Raw genomic sequence first — 14,534 nt, 5'->3', positions numbered from 1 at the left:
GCTGCATGCGTGGTTCTACTTCTTAATCCTGGTACCTCAATTCTCCAGCACAGTTAGTATCAAAAAACCTGAAAACATGCATGCAAATGATTGCGGTGGAAAACCAAGCTTTCAAAACTTTTTTTTTTTTTCACTAGTTCTACCTTGTGGTGATCTTTGTGAAGTAAGATCCACACCTGCAATTATAGGCAGAAATCACACATAACACACACACACAAAAAGGGCAGGGAAACAAAGAAATAGAGTGTGCAAGTCACATGAGCCACCTCGATGGAAACACTCTTTCTCAGGTATTAGTGAGTTGTTAATTTTACAGGCTCATCATAAGTTCAGATGAAAGAGAAGCCAAATCTAGATGCAAATCTGAACCATATCATGGCAAACGTCAGTGAAAGAGCAGCAAAGTGGCAGTGGACTTCATGATGCCCATGGCTTCTCCTGTTGTGGATTGTATTGGGCCTCTGCATATTTTGGGTGCAAAAACAGAGTTACTGGCCAAAATGATAATAGAAGATCAAATACACCATGCTATTTGACAGAGGCTGCATAAAAGGGGTCTGCGCTAGTAAAAATAAAACTGTTGCTGACTGAGACTTGCAGTGTAGCTCCTCTTTATTGTTCCCTGGACCTGCATTGTAGCAATTCTCATTGTAGCATGAAAGGAACTTTTGGTGTGGCTCCTGTAGCGGAAACACACTCCCCAGTAGGATTAGCAATTGAAATGGCTTCCCTGTGGATGCATGGGAACCGACCTTTCCTGATAATGAGGATATTATCTTCGGAATATAGTTAGTACTCAGTAAACTGCTCCTGGCCCTAATCAATATAGGTAATTGGTTTCAGCTAATTTGCCAGCTAATTAAAAAGCAAGATGCACAGGCTTTACACATTGGTTTCGAGTTCCTGTTTGGCCTCGGTTAGTAGTGACAAACATTATACATTTCATGTCTATTTGGAGTCACTTGGTATTTTCTATTCTATTGTTAGGACAAAACCATCTGTATCATGACATTCCTTTTCATGACCCTCGCATGCAAAGCTGTCAGTTTGAATTGGCACCGTTGCTAAAATCACAGCGAGGCCATTGTGAGCAAACAACTTCTCCTCAGTGTGGTTTTTCTGGTTAGGAAATGCAGGTAGTCACGGTGCGCTGTTTTGTGCCTAAGTAAAGGATCTCCTCATCCATCACACCTTCTTGCACTAAGATGAAACTTGGTGTTGTGCTGCTCTGTGCTGAGTCTTGTACTGCTCTGGGATGCCATGCAGTGTGCACGGTCTCCCCAAAACTCTCCTCTTGGAGCAACCCTGCCTGGAAGCAATCTTCTCTAACACGTGCCTTACACACACGCCCTGCCTGAGCTAGAAGGTATATACATACCGTATAACACAGGGAAAGAGAAAGCAGTCTTAGCACAAGAGCAGTTAAAGTTTATTTCTATCTCTTTTCTTCTGCCCTCTCTTTTTTTCCTGTTCAGAGCAGCCCCTGGCATTCCTGCACTTCCCAGTCAGCCATGATCTGGTGATTCGAAGAGAAAAAAATACGAGCCTACCTGAAACAGGAGCTTCCAGGCAGACGCACTGACACCGGACAGTCACAACGCAGCAGCACTCGCAGCAAATGGGAGGAGAGATGCAATGACACATCAAGGTAAACAGTAGCTCAGCTCACATGGTCCGGTAAAATCATCGAGTAATCTAATCGTACACAGTCAGTGAACACATCTGTCTGCGCAAACAGCACGGGCCAGACAGTACACCATCCCATCCGCTTTTGTCTTGCCGTGCTCCCAAGCTCCAGACGCAGAGCCTCTTACACTGTGGGAACTTCGCTGCTTGTCTGAATTTGCAGTAGACTTTTAAGATATAAAGGTTTCAGGAACAGGTAAGCTGCCTAGTCTCTAGCAGAGCGCATTTTGCAAGTCAGACTTGCTACTGGTCTGAAGCAGAGCACTCTACTGCTCCCTTCTCCAATTAATTTCCAGCGGGGACACGTACTCGCCTCTGTGCAAACTACTCCTCATCAGCTGCTCAGGAGCAACAGCACGGCATTCTCTTCCCTGCTCAGTTATCTTGCTGCGCAGAGAAAGCAAGACGTAATTAAACATGTCCTAATAGAGGACAGGCAGGCTGTGGTGGGGAAGTTAGTTTTCTTCTGTTAAATATGACTGGATTTTATAGGTGACGCTAGTGTAGTCAAGGCATGGGGAGAGATCTATTTTGTTACTGCAGATTAATATATGCATTAATGTACAGTAAAGTACAAATGTACACATGCAGCTATTATTTGCGCTGGAGGAGTGTCCAAAGGTAGCTTACACTGGAGTTTGCAAATATTTGGGCACTTGCTAGCTTTATGAACACAAACTCGAGGTGTTCCCTCAGTGGGTGAAGTGGGGCAGCTGGTGCCAGACCCTTAGGGAGGTGCCAGGTCAGGGCAGTGTCCCTGCAGCCCGGCCTCTGCATGGCCAAGGGCCGGTTCCCAGCTGCAGGTGCCTTAGCAGCTAGAGGAGTAAAGCAACTCCATCTGCAGGTTGGGATTGATCTCCTCTGCCAAACAAGGCGAACCACAGCCTTGCCTGCTGGTTCATGTGTCTGGCTGTGCCAGTGAGAGAGCAGCTACACGGGTCACTCCTTTTATTTATTTCTAATGGCTCCACTAAACGTTTAGCGTTATCATGCTCTTTATTCTGGCAATATAATTTGCTACCAGATACGAAATGGGCAGAGAGTCCATAGGGATCTAGGGACCTGTCAGGAATGACAGAATAGATATGGTTGTCATTTTAAAAAAGGAAGTAGCCAGAAAGTTTTCAAATATGTAAAAAAGGCAAAACCAGAAGCAAATCCTGATGCAAATAGAAAGGGAGTAGCCGATTCTTCATGTTCTCTGTGCATAGGACAAGAACTAATCATCTGAGATAACATCAGGAGAGGTGAAGATCAGACATTAGGAAAGCTTTGTAGTGATAAACAGTTAAATGTGGATTACATTGTCTGGAGAGGCTGGAATTTTCCTGCTGATGGTTTTCAGGAGCAGGTTAGGCGTAGCTTTTTCAGCAGTTTTGCAGGTCATACTGGTCCAGACCTGGTAATTTTCTAGGTCTTTCCCAGCTCTCTTCCCTATGATTGTCTGTATTACAGTATCTCTTAGCTTGGCTGTAGCCGGGCTGGGGATCCTATTACATCTAGGAACTGTTAACAGAAGGACTTTGTCATCACTTAGAAATATACTCGTCATCTCTACTACTTACCATTAGCATTGCAATTTTGATAAGCTCAGGGTAGTCCTGGACCATTCTAGAAGGAAAAGCATTTGTATGAAAATTCTGTGATTCATCCTAAGCACAAAGAAAAATAATGTAATAAATGATAAATCTGTAACTGTTTACCTATTGACAGGTATTTCACCTCTCATGTCTTTTCTCATCAGAACACAAATTAGCTTGATGCCTGTCCTATCTCTTTTCTTAGTTTTCTTTCAGTGAATTATCAAGATCCTCTTCCAGAGGGCTGCGGTAGTTATCTGTTGTCCTTAAAGTCTTCCTGGCTGGGACAGACTTTTTGTTAGGTTTAGGTAGAATCGAGACAGGACTTGCCTTGAAAAAGTCTCTTTCCCACCCCACCACGCTGGTGAGCAGCAGTGAGTTACCACCTGGTTTGTAAGGGCTCCAGAGTCTCCCACAGGGCTTTAGTATTGAAAGCGTCCCCATCACGCTGCACTCCAGGTCTGCTCAGGAGGTAATACTAGACATCCATGACCATTAGAGCTTGCAGGGTTCTTAGTGAGTAACGACAAGTCACAAGTAACTTGTGACTAGTGACAAACGCTGGCTGCCAAACTGGGAAAGAAGTGGGCCAGTGCTGTGCAGCTGCAGTTTTCTTCCCTCCAGCAGAAGTGCTGCGTTTTGTAACCCAAAGTACAACATTTTTCTTAAGGCTTAGCCTAAGATTAGCTTCCATTGCCTCCTTTTCCCTCTGGAGACTTTACTGTGTGCCAAGGTCTCCTCTTCGTATAACCAAAAGTCTGGGCAAAGCAAGTTGATGTATCTGCCTCACACTATGTAAGACTCAAACTTGCACTTAAAATTGCCACTGTCCTGCTGTGAAGACAGTCTTTTTCCACTGTCCTTGCCATCTACACCAATTAACCAGTATTACCCTTTTCAGAACCAGCCCCGCTTCAGGCTCTATTAAGTTTCCCCATCCATCTCCATGTCTTTTTCCTGATTATCTCCTAGAGATGCTGATGTACACACACCCAAAACAGCGCTCAGCAGAAGCCCCAGACTCCACTCCTGGGTGTTTCAAATTGCCAAGCACCTTCCTGTTTGCTTTTGGTTTGGGTGGAGGCTCATGCTTATGTTTTGGTCCCTTGTTCTACTGCTTCTGCAAAAACTTTTTATGGCTCTCTTATGGGAAGGGCAGTTGCTGCAATCACCAATCACCGTGAGGTTGAAGACAGACCCTGATGGCATTACTGAAGCTGGGACAATCTAGTCTCCCCATATTGGGTCACTGGAAGGCTGTAAAGAGGCTAGAAAACTACTGGAAATCTCCTGCCTTGCACAACAGCACATTCCTCAGTTCCTGCAGCCAGCCTCTTCTTGTCTGGTCCCTTCCTCCTCAACTGCCTCTCCCAGGCCAGAGTTTTCTTATTGGGTTCCCCAGTTACCATACATACCTGGCATGGGTTTTATGTCCTGTGACTGGTTATTTCACAGTGCTTTCTGGGACCTTCCTTTTGCAGCATACCTGGACCCTGCCTTGAACTGCAATTCCACTCCACAGTCTCAAAGTTTTGCAAGTGTCTGTTTCTTTTCTTCCAGTTTGGCTCAATTTCTCTGTTTGGGAGCTACTTACAGCTTCTTGCCTGTTGCTCACACTGATAATGCTCCCTGGCCTGAAACCCAAGCCTATATTTAGGTTAGTTTTTGCTATACTCCTTTTTATTTGCAATGAATGTGCACAAAGGCTTCTTTCCCCTCACCTACAGCAAGCAGAAGAAAACAGGCTGCTTTACTCCTAAATCCCTGCTCACACCATCTCCCTGTGGTCTCTGTTCAAGAAGTGGCTGGGTAAGTTCATGAGAGAGAGGACCATTCTTGAATACACAGCAACCATCTCCATCTTGGGAAGACCCTGGTCTGCAAATGGTTGGAGCTGGCCTGGAAGGCCGTCAGGAGAAGTACCACATTTCCTTGCCTTTCTCCTTTGCTCTTCCATAGGCCTCAACTTCTGGCACCTGCTGGGGACATAATACTGGGCTGGGATGTTATGATCCTCCTAAGTTCCTGCTCTCTCTCAAGAAGTGCACAGACAGTTGCTTTTCTCACTCTCAGGTCCTTTTCATATACATGCATATAGCTCAAGACAGCTGCAAACACTGCCCTGCTCCAGGCCGGTTGTTGTCAGTGGATACTGAAGTTTCTCCAAGTTAGGTCTTGCTCAGGACATTACATGCAGTCATTGTCTCAGACAGCAGCTTCTGTTGTTTCGGTGGTGACTAAACGGTATGGGAGTTCAAGTTGTTCCTGGTGGTTAGCCTGAAGAGACCGCAGAAAGGCACACTGCATCCCTCAGCAGGCTCTGAGTTTTCTTACATACCCAGCTTGCCGTGGCCAGCATGAGGCCACCATGTCCTCTGTTCAATGCAGCAGTTCTTGAGTGACTTGGCTTCTCTGTCAGAAAACAGTGGGTGAATTCATGTGCCTTGTGTTCAGACAGCCCCATCTCAAAAATTTCAGCTGGGCCATCTCATAGTGGAAGTAAGACTTTTTCCAGGGGCGTTAGCTGTGGGATCTCTGGAGTTATAGCCACATTAATCGTGAATTCCCCAAGAAACTGCCCTACCCCATTAAATACACTGGCATATTTTTTAATAAGGTCACCTGCCTTGTGTCGAATGAGATGGAGTAATTCCCACTTTCATTACCAGTTTGATCAATTTAATATCCAGCCTGCTCGGGGACTGAGCTCTAGTGATGCTGCTCTGTGTACAGCATAAAATTCGTGGTGGTTTGCATCTTATTTGATTGGGTCTAAAAGCACACCATGTTTGTCGGCGTTCCCCTGCTTTACCTTTCTCTTGCAAAGGTGGGTTCTTGCTCTCTCTTCCTTCAACCAGTCCTGTTGTTGTTGCCACACCAATGTGGAAAACTACACAGCCAGTTGGGGAGCTATGGATGAAGCCTCTGCATGTTCTCGCTTTCTGCTAGGACCTGACTGCTTCCACAGGGGCACCAGGAGGGTGGTCTTCTTCCTGATGGCTGCCTGGTCTTAAGTATCACATATTCCACCCTGGTTTCAGCTGCATAGGCACTGGTGTCATATATCAGCTCTCTGTGGCAAAACCGTTGCAGGCCACCATACTGTCCCCAAGCAGTCTGTCCTTGGCATTCACCAGGAAGCACCTTCTGTCCTGTGGTGAGAATCTCTGCTGTGGCAGCAGGACCAGCAGTTGTACTGGGGCTTGCAGAGTAACCTCTGTGCTATTCCATCTATCTGGCTTTTGCAAAAAGAAAAACAGTCCTTCTGACTATTCTTAATGCAAGCACTTAAACCCAAGCAGTTGGTTTTGGGGATTTTTGTCCAATTAGTATTGGAAAATGACGGTCATTCATTGGCTTCTTTGGGTTGGGCTTTGGTCCTTTGCGACCCAGCTGATTCAGAGGATTTCCCGCTGGGCAATAAGAAATGGCTGCACGGCCAAGCCATGAAAGTGGGTGGGTGATAGATGTGTTCCAAAGGCCAGACCAGACCAGACCAACGTAAATATTGCAAGTTTTCTTGGGAAAAGAATGACCCTATATTTTTGCCGATTATTTTTGCCAGTACTCTTCTGCACTGGCTACTTAATGCTTGAGGTTTTGGGGAGCACCCTGGCTAGCAGCATCTCAGGAAAAAATTCTAGGGCCAGGCGAATGCATTAGAGAGTTCATTTTGTAATTTACTCAGCTCTGCAATCTATAAATCAATAATAAAGCAAACTTCTACTAAAGCACCAAATACCTATACCAGAAAAACAAACAAACAAAAAAACCCCAAACACCTCCAAATACAAGTAGGATTTAGGATCCACTGCCAGACATTCTCTGAAACAGGGTGGGTGCCCTTCAGTTAGCGCGCCATCCCCAGATTACTTTAAAAGTTCACCTCCTTCTCCACAACATCCCGGGTACCAGCAAACTGGTGCTAAACTGTAGTGATGCCGCAAGCTATCAATAAATGACGTATTACATCCAACCACTAGGTCGCTGCCCAAGTTTGGGCCAACTGTCGAGCCGCATCATCAGCGGGTATAGAGACCAAACAAACTAACGAAGGTGCCCCCCTCCTCCGGCCGGCAAGCTTTTCCGCTGTCACTTGTCCCCTCTGCCACTGGGTGGCAATGCTGACTAAAGTATCGACGAGGTTTCGCGACCGGTAGCGGAGGCCGGGAGGAGGTGGTGGAGGAGGAGGAGGAGGAAGAGGAAGAGGGGGAGGAGAGGGCAGCGTCGTGCCGAGCGCGTGGGAAACGCGTCCCGCTGGGACATCGCACCCTTTGCTGTTACTTCCAACCTGACAGGAGATGCGGGGTTCACAGGGAATGACTTCTCAGGACCCTCGGATATGGAGGACTTGAATCATGGGAAACTAATACTTGGTGTCGAGGTTTTAAGTGTAGGAAGGGCTTGCCGGGCAAGAGCGACTAGGAGTCACGCATTGTCACGGCTTGCCAGAAATTGCCCAATTTTTATACTTAAAAAACTGTACTTAGACTTTGTAAAAACGACTTTGTAAGCGTGGCATTGCTGAGCTCAATGACTATTCAGTGAACTCATTTGAATGTGCATAGACAGGGCTTGCTTGAACTGCTGCATCAAAGAGAAATGCTGAAATGAGTCATTTGTGAATCACAGCTTATTTTCTGTTGTTAACTCATCTGGAATCCCATGGTGATCAAACAGCCTTTTACAATGTGTTAATACATCGCTACTCCATGTGTTTAGCAACAGCTCAGTTCCAATAAATTGTAGGTAGTCACCCATTATAAAGAGGTAGTGTTTTCTGCTGCGTGTAAACCAGCTGGGACGAACTTGGAGGTGAAAACGCATGCGAAAATTCGTGCTGTTCCAAACACTCTTTTCCATGCTGTTTCCACTCTGATTTCCTACTTGCTTTCTGTCTCCCTGCTTGGACAGGCCAGCCAGAAGAGACTGCCTCGAGGACGAGCCCTCCTGTCCTGCAGCAGGAGCCAAGCCACTATCCAGGCACAGGAATGGAAGGGAGGCAGGAGAAAAACACCCTCGACAGCAGTTTAAGGTAAGGCCCTGGTTTCCAAATTGGTGGCAGTCCCCATCCTACACCTTCAGCTCCATGGGCTTGAGGGCTTAGGCCGGACTATAATCAGGAACTGATCTGCGTAAATTTGGAGGAGAGTGAATCAGTCCAGCAGGTCTGCAAAAAGTTGACAGGAGGCTGAGGAAGACTGTGTGAATCCCTCAAGGCTACTATTGTCATTGAACTCTCCATGGTGTGAAACCACAGCCTGAGGTGCTGAGCTTTTCCCAGGAGCAACTGAGGCTCAGGAACCAATTCCCTTCCGCCAGCTCTTTTATTGGAGTGAGCGGCTGGCGATGGAAACATCTTCAACCAGCACAGCAAGCTTCACCACAACCCGTCTGTCAGTGCCCTAAGCCCTGTCTGCTTGTATATGAGTTACATGGCCGTAAAGGCCAAATTCTCTCTGCCATCAGCTACTTAGGCTTCTTCTGTCACACATAATTGTAGCTCAAAGGTCCTGAATAATTGCATTCATATTGGGCCTGATCCAGCCCCCAATAATAATCTTAATAATGCTGCTCTTAACCAGCCACATGAATCCCTTTCAATCCCCAACGCAGGCTCAGTCATGCTGTAATTCAGTAGAGGAGGCCATTCACTGAAGGGCTAATTTAGTTTAAAATGCAGACAGCCTATTTATGGGACAATTTTTTGTTCCTGCTCTAAATTCTTATGCTCAATCAACAGCCTGTAAACCGGGTCAAGCCAACACATGACCCATTAGTGTAGGCAGTTGGGGCTTACAGCCCTTAGGACCTCTATTTGTGCTTTGCTCCCTCACAAGCAGGATAGATCCCTTCTTTAGCTAACGGGCCCTGTCGTAGGGGAAAAATATAGAAACCCTTTTCCTGCACTGGAAATCAATTTCACGCCATCCCAGGGTTGAACTTGACCCCACACTCATCCACTCAATTAGCCATCAGCTTTTGCAACCAATGCTGGCCTTCCAAAACGAAGAAGCACCACTTTCCCTCTGCGCAGGAAGAGCACAAAACAGACGTAAGCAGAAGAGCTACACCCCGTTGAGATGAAGACCATCCTCCCATCATCTGTGCTGCCCAGAGCAGGATTCCCAGGAACATGGGGGAAGGCTTTCCTCCTGGGGAGGGTCCACACGGACGCAGGACTATTAACAAAGCTCAGGTTCCTTAATGGGTCTAAAAGAAGATTAAGAAGTAGCTTATTGACAGGTTTTGAAACTCAACCTGTAGCATGTTGTAAGACTGGGCAGAGGTTAAGACACGCTTGTATCCCAGCAGGGAGCTGGGCAGCAAGGCAGATAGGTGTCTTGGGTCCTTACCCAGGACAAGTCCCTTGATTTAAGCACCCTCCTCCCTTTTCTCTCGCCAAGTTATTTTTAAGCTGGACGGATAGTTTCAGCAGTGCGCCTTACCAAGAGCTTCGGTGGGGCAACCCGATACTGTGTGAGGGGAGGGGAAGGGTGGAAACAGAACAAGAAATCAGGGGGAGGGAGGTGAGAGATGCCTTTGGGGACAGCTTCTCTTGGTGTGGGGAGCTGTAGCCTTAGGGGCCAGATTTACCTGTAGCAAGGGAGGCTGTGGGGGAAGAGCTGGTGAAAGGAGTAATAAGCACCCCAGGTGGGAAACAAAGGCAGGGTAAACACCCACCCATAAATATAGGCAGGGCAGGCCTACATCTACATTGCCTACAGCTGGGGCCATCTGTCTAAAGGCAGGGAAGGGTGAGATAGGCGTCAGGAGAGGAGGGCTTGTTGTAGGTTAGCAAGGTTAAGTGTGAAGCAGGTGATTCTGATTCCGGGGCAAGTGATAGCCTGTCTGCATTTGCATGCCATATTTTTCCAGTGACACTTTGCGGAGTGCGTGTGTTTTCTGAATAGCCCCAAATAAACACCCCACCCCTCAGACATGTACCTCTCTTACGTGTTTTGAACTAAGTACTGACAGCTGGAAGACAGGAAAAAGGACAAAGACTTCGGAGATTCAGTTTTATACTGAGACCTCTGACAGGGTAAATCTTGCCAGAACTCAGGCTGGCTCGGTTTCTTTCCTCTTTGTCCAGCTGTCTCACAGCGTCCCTGTACCCTTAGGCGATTCACTTCATTCCTTTGTGTCCCAGTTATCTTGAAGATGCGTGACAAATAATGCCACCTAACTCACAGAAAAAAATATTTACAGTTCCTCTTAGGATTTTCATAAGTTTTTATGCTGAATTTCCTTTGCTTTTGCCTTTGAAGAATGCAGGGGTTTATACTGCAATCCGATACAGAGGTACAGGCGTGTATTTCCCACAAGCACAGTATTGCCTGTCCAATTTGTAAATCTGACCCCTTGAGAGCCTAGGATACTTCAAATGCTTTATTTTTACTTCTTTTCTTTAAGGCTCTTTCCAGTCTGCACCTCATGCATAGTGGGAGATATAGGGATGTAGAAAAGATGATGATAAATGTCATGACTCCAGGAAGTGGCACTCTAAAAACATTAGTCACTTTAGATGAAGTTGCCAAAGAGGGCAATTCCGGCACCTAAAGGAGGACAGGTAAGGAGGGGGAAGTTGCACAGCTCAAATTAGGGTCAGGCTGGTGGGTAGCAGTGTCCCAGGCCGCCCTTGCAGAGCTCTCCCACCTTCAAGCGTGGTTGTTTCTGGTGCTAGGTTAGAGGAAGAAAAGCCTGGGCTTGTTCTGCCACTGGATTTCCCAAAAAGGAGACGCACAGGGGCGCCAAAGACTCAGGAAAAGGAACCTAAGCTTGAGCCTTTTCCTGCGTGGCTTTTTTCTGGGCCGACTCCTCACGCCGAGGAGTCAGGCAGCGGGGAGGGCTCAGCTCCGGAGCGGGTAGTGTTAAGGGAGCAGCTTATCAGCCCCGGCCTGATTTCATTTGCCAACGCGCTGGGGCTTCGCAATCGCTTAAACTCGCCTGGTGTAAACAGGCTGGGTGGCTGCTGGCTGCTAATAACCCTGCGCCTCTCCCAGGAGGAGTCCCAAGGAGTTGCCGCCGAAGGTGTGGGGGCCTGGCTCCCCTCGGAGGCTGAGGCATCACTTTGTCCTTCTTGCACAGCGCTTCAAAAGAACAGCCCCAAACTCGCTCCGAACAAATGGCCCAGCTAAATTCACTCTAGTATTGTAATACCGCCCTTTGGAAAATAAAAAGTTTGCTGTCTGATCTCTGAGTAACTGTTTGCTTTCATGGGTGCGATGATGATGATGATGGTCCAAACCTCTTTTGAGGCAGTTTGTCCCTAGGAGTTGCGTCTGGCGCGGTGGTGTCTGCAGCTGCTGTAATGGACACCAAGGTGAAAATTCCCGGGAGGGCTGTAATGTGGGTGCACGTCAGCTGTAACCTCCATCCTCCAACCGCACCCTCGTTTCCCTTTGGAATAGGGAGGAGGCCAGCGTAAGAGTGATTACATCAGCTCTTGACTGCCATTAGCTTGTACACACATAGCGGGTTGGTATTCCTTCAGTGGCTGTATGGAGCAATTATACCAGATTATCCAATACATGGCCTGCTCTTTCACTCACTTCCAGAGGTTTTACTCCGTAGCTGTCAGGGAGGCAGGCAGCACACGCTGGTACAAAACACCACATAAACACAACCGAGCCAAGCATACTAGACCCACAGTATAGGCTGCCATGGAAAAAAAAAAGCCACACTGTTCACTGTTTTGTTTTGTTTTACTCTCCTCCAAGTGATACATCTTAGTGACAAGTTGCTCTGGCCGTACAGCATTGCTTTTAATACCATAAAGTGTCGTGGGGTGTAGGCATGTGCTAGGACAATGGCTAGAGCTAATGTTAAAGGCTAAATGTATTGCAGCTGCATGCAAGCTGGGCTAGATTAAAGACTACAGCTTTGGAAATTTCTCATTTAAAAAAAAAAATCGCTTAGAGGTTGGTTTTTTTTTTGTGCAGATTAATATTGTTTTGGACATCAGAGCCTCCAACAGTCATTTTCCAGTAATACGGCTTTTTGTAATTATTCGACACTTTAAAATATACGCCTTGCAGACAGCAGTTCTAATGTCAGCATAGATGTATCAAAGTAGATTTTATTTAAACTCTGCTGTGGGTAATACCAAGCTTTGTTTTTTAAACATGTCTTGGAATTATTAGGGTGTTTTATTCAATGCGCTAAAGAATGAAATTCTACTTCCAATATATCATATCATGCCGGAATGGATGCAACTCCACGGTATCATTAGAGAAGCTGAGAGTTTCGAACACGGGTGCCCAAGTTTAGCTATAAAACAGCACAGTTAGGCATCTGACTGCAAATGACCTGTTTTATATGGATCCTGATCACCTGCTGCTCCTCTTGATACCACTTTCCTGGCTGTGGGATGTGTTGTCACCAGCAGTGGGAGGAGCAGATACTGGTCTGGTGGTTAGTTCAGTCCTGGTTCTTGGTCTTCTTTTCCTTTCCTTCTTTTCCTTCTTTTCCTTCTTTTCCTTCTTTTCCTTCTTTTCCTTCTTTTCCTTCTTTTCCTTCTTTTCCGTCTTTTCCTTCTTTCTTTTCCTTCTTTTCGTTCACTTGATCTCCAGGAAACCAGCTGCAGACCTCGGGGAAATTCCTTATCTTCCCCTTGCATCGGTTTACTTATCTGTAAAGCAGATAAAGTAATAACACTGCACCTCTCGAGGGTTTTTGAAGCTTATTATACAGTAGCGAGTGCTTTGAGAAGGAAGTCATTATAAAAATGACAGTGTTAATATGACATGAAGGTAAGTAACATGGAGGAGCCCCGTTCTGCCCCACGCAAGTTAGCGGAGCTCTGTTATTTGCTTTAGCAGAAGCAGGGATTTGGCCTATGCTTAAATGACTTCCATTTGTTTTTCTTCTTGAATGCTAATATATAGTTAAGAGATAGCATTACAAGGAAAGCTTATTCCTGCCTATGTGTAAATATTTAGCAGCTGAATAGGCGTTATTTAGCAGGGCACAGTTTCTGCTTCTCCACAGCTTCTAGGGATGTTAGTACAGACTCATTCTAAGCTGCTACAGATCAGAAGATACGCCAGAATTACCAGATCAAAATCCTTCCCATATAAGTGTACACATACAGAATTTATTTTACTGGGCAATTAAATGTGTAAGATAAATATCCCTGGGGGAGGAGGGTTGTTTGAGGTTTTATGGCATATCTTATTATAGGCTGAGTTTCGAAATCTTAATCCAAGCAAAACTCTCCGCGTAGAGACTTAACGCTAGAGCGTAACTTTGTGTTTCGTACTCAGGATATGTGCAGTTGGGTGGATATGTGCAGTTGCATCAGTGGATTTTAGGGCAGAGGGGGGAGCGAAGGCGCCGAAGCTTCGCCTAAAGAAAAGGAGCCCTTCCTAGAACATTTATATTAGCAATAACACTTTGATCGGGTAGGTCGTGTTGAAGGGCTTTAGGCAGCATACTGTTTTCTGCATTTCATCTGACAATTTTATTGATGAAAAATTAAAAATAGATGTCAAATAAAACTTATTTGTGCTTATTTTGGGGTGGTATGGTCAGTAAAACTGCAGTCTACTGCAGCCATGAGATTGTTGGCAAAATAGTTGCCTGTGCAAAAGCTTTTTTGGAGGACATGTGAGCAGTCAGAATTGCCCAGAAAATACTCCAATTTTATATCCGAGCTGCAAATGCAACTATTTTATTAAAACTGGGTGGGGGTTTTCTTCTGTTTAGAAAATGAAATGTACAACAGAAAAAGTGGCCAGGTTGGAATACACAAATAATCAGATATTGACATGCTTATAGTGGATAGATTTCTTTTTCTGAAGACAAAAGCGTCTGGTGCCTTTAGCGTGGATTTATTGTGCTTTACAAAAAAGACAAATTTCTCACAAAGATTCGTATATGAGACCATACAACTGCTTCTGCCGTAATAATAAATAAATAAAAATAATAATAATAAAAAAAGCTGAAGCACAGAGTTTTATCCTACCAATGCTTCATTCATAGAGACTGTCTTTTTAGGAGCTCGTTTTCTGGCGATGGCAATGATAGTGCCCAGCCCTAAAGGGCCAAGGTTGAGAAAGAGGTACCTGGGGAAGCTGAATGTACCTGTTACATTTCCATAGGACATCTACAGCATGGGAATCTGTACCATGTGGTTGCTCATGCAAACACCTCAGTAGATGGATTGCGCTGGTACCGCAGTGTGCGCTCCGGTTTAACTCTTGATTGCTTCCCGGTTTTGCTTGTTTAGTTGCTTTAGCGTAGACAGTTTAGCAAATAAATATT

The sequence above is a fragment of the Rissa tridactyla genome, chromosome 2, assembly GCF_028500815.1.
Source record: "Rissa tridactyla isolate bRisTri1 chromosome 2, bRisTri1.patW.cur.20221130, whole genome shotgun sequence".
Lineage (NCBI taxonomy): Eukaryota > Metazoa > Chordata > Aves > Charadriiformes > Laridae > Rissa > Rissa tridactyla.
Note: the sequence above shows the minus strand (reverse complement) of the source record.